General features: G+C 54.8%; 1 long non-coding RNA gene across 1 annotated transcript; it reads left to right on the top strand.

The window, feature by feature from the left end:
- Positions 1-1,426: 1,426 nt before the first annotated feature.
- Positions 1,427-2,305, top strand: LOC124698617. Its single transcript, XR_007001022.1, has 3 exons — positions 1,427-1,533; positions 1,604-1,991; positions 2,081-2,305. It is a non-coding gene; the product is annotated as an uncharacterized LOC124698617 (long non-coding RNA).

Below are 2,305 nucleotides of genomic sequence, written 5' to 3'. Positions count from 1 at the left end.
GAAGTGCAGACGCCAGGCACAAGAGACCACAGAATGGGAAGCAAGAGAACGCCAAAGTCTCAGAAGCAACGCCTCCAGGAAGGGGAGTGACATCATGGTGACACTGTTGCTCGATCCAATAAAGGTCAAGGTTTTCACCTAGAGACATACAGCCGTGATGGGGCCAGAGCCGAGGCTCAACGAAGACGCCTCCAAGAAGGAAAATGGCGCCCACGGGCGTCACCGTCATCGGCTCCTCCACAATGGCGGTTGCGGGCCTCCAAGTTGTGATGCTACCTCCGCCCCTGCATCATCCATGGCAGGCAGTATGCAGCGTAGACGGCCGGAGACGAGCCGCCCTTCGTCCATGGAGGGATAGATGCTACGGATATGGACTGGGCCGAGCTTCCCCTGTTCCTTGGCGGACAGCAGGCGGCGGATAGGGTTGAGTACGATTTTTCCGTCGTCCATCGCTGGAGGTAGGCCGTGGAATGGATAGGCGGCCAGAGTGGAGCTTTCCTTCATCTATGGTGACGGCGGGGTGCTAGATTTGCCCAGATCACGCCAAGAACGGGTGGGGGAGGCGTCCGGTCACCACGGGGCTCCTACCCCTCTTCGTCCGTAGAAGGGATCACATCCACGACTGCTGAGACCCTAGGCGAGGTGAGGCCCGCTCGGCTGCTCCAATCCCCCTCCCTTTTCTCTCAATCTCCCTCTCACGATGAGGTGCAGGTTGTCATGGCGACAGATGGCCCTGATCCAGCCAACTGACTAAGTATTTTAATAATCTACATTCCGGCCTGGGAGGAGCAAGGGCGGGAGGAGCACTGCCCCACATTCCGGCCTGGGAGGAGCAACAGCCGTGGTGGAGCGGGAGGAGCAAGAAATAGTCGGATTCCGCGGCCGGCGGCAGCGTCGCCTGGGAGAGAGGTCACCCGCGGTTTCCTGCCGGCGGGGATTCGTGGAGGAATTGGAGGAGGATGGCCGGTCAGGGGTCATGTTCGAGGTAGGTCCCGCCGGAGGTAGGGAGCGGCAGGCGCGCCTTCGCGGTAAGAGCATCCATTCCCCTCAGTATGATTCGATTTGCGCTATACGGATGGCAAATCGATTGATTCAGGATGTGAGCAGAGCAGTTGAATTGCCTGATGAAATAAATTGGTTCTCTGATTCATTGTGGCTCCAATAATATTGTTCAAATCCTTGATTTTTCTGTGTCCCTATCCATGATTCCAGTTCCAGTATTAGGTCGTATAACTGAAACTACTCGTGTTTTTTGGATTCTGATACAGTCGATTGTTACAGGGGAAGGGAGGGATCGGGGAGGGATGGCTGCCGCTGGTCCTCGATCGTCGTGAGGGTCACGGAGATGGTCTTCGACGCTGTGTTCACCCTCAAGATGGCCATCCGGTTCCCCTACAGTTCGATGAGGTTTGGTCGTCGATGCCAACTGATGCAGGTTCCAGTCGCTGGGTGTTTCGACTTTGCGTGCATGGTCTTATTTAGTCCATGAGTGCAACGCTGCAACATCAGGTGACGAGCAGGACCTTCTTCAAGGTATGGTGCAAATCATTTGCATAATTTTACTTGTTTAATCTGCCAACCCTACTTACTTGCCCCCAATCAGGAGTCACCGCTGCCTCTGTCTCGCCCTTCCCCCTGAACGCGACCACACATGTCCTCTCTCGCGACCACCTAGGATTCGGTTCTTCCTCTTGTGGTGGTGCTTCGGCTGCAGCGACATTGGCTGAAACAGCCACCCAGGGTTCAGTTCTTGCTCTGTCCACTGGCGGTGGTCCTTCTTGCGGTGGCAGAGGTGGCTGGAAAGCGGACGCTGCCAAGGCGGCGGCTCCTTGCGCCCAAGTTAAAGTATCGCTCTCACTTTAATTTTGGGGACTCACTGGTCGACGTTGGCAACCTGATAACCAGCGGCCTCTCAGTCAGACATCCTCGCCTCCAGGAGGCTGCCCTATGATCAGACCTAATTCAGCAAGAATTCGGCCACTATCCCACATGTGAGCTACGTATTGTAGTTGCTGGATTCACTTCGATGAAATTAATTAAATTTTGGTCTGAACGTTTGGTTCTCTTGATGGTTTTGCAGAAGGATGCAAGTAGTCTCTAACCGGCTATTGGTAGTTGTCGAATTTGGTGGCAACAACTACAACTGCAGTGCGCCCTTGTTTGCAGAGAAGGGCCTTACAGAGGCCTGAATTTAATGCCGGATGTCACCAAGGTCATCTCCGATGGCGCTGAGGTATTGATTGCCGACGGGGCAGTCGATCTTATAATGTCAGGGGTGATGCACACTGGGTGCTTTACCGTGTAC

This window comes from Lolium rigidum, chromosome 3, assembly GCF_022539505.1.
Source record: "Lolium rigidum isolate FL_2022 chromosome 3, APGP_CSIRO_Lrig_0.1, whole genome shotgun sequence".
NCBI lineage: Eukaryota > Viridiplantae > Streptophyta > Magnoliopsida > Poales > Poaceae > Lolium > Lolium rigidum.
This window is presented reverse-complemented; position numbering and strand designations above follow the sequence as displayed.